A 351-nucleotide genomic window follows, 5' to 3' on the forward strand; every position below is an offset into this window, starting at 1 on the left:
AGTCCATAGTCTCTCATGTTTCATTCCCCCTTCTGATTACCCCCCTTTTCTTTATCCCTTTCTTCCCCTACCGATCCTCCTAGTTCTTATGTTCCATAGATGAGAGAAATCATATGATAATTGTCTTTCTCTGCTTGACTTATTTCACTTAGCATTATCTCCTCCAGTGCCGTCCATGTTGCAGCAGATGTTGAGAAATTGTTCTTTCTGATAGCTGAGTAGTATTCCATTGTATATATGGACCACAACTTCTTCTTTTTTTCTTTTTAAAGATTTTATTTATTCGACAGAGATAGAGACAGCCAGCGAGAGAGGGAACACAAGCAGGGGGAGTGGGAGAGGAAGAAGCAG

This window comes from Ailuropoda melanoleuca, chromosome X (assembly GCF_002007445.2).
Source record: "Ailuropoda melanoleuca isolate Jingjing chromosome X, ASM200744v2, whole genome shotgun sequence".
In the NCBI taxonomy this organism is placed as follows: Eukaryota; Metazoa; Chordata; class Mammalia; order Carnivora; family Ursidae; genus Ailuropoda; species Ailuropoda melanoleuca.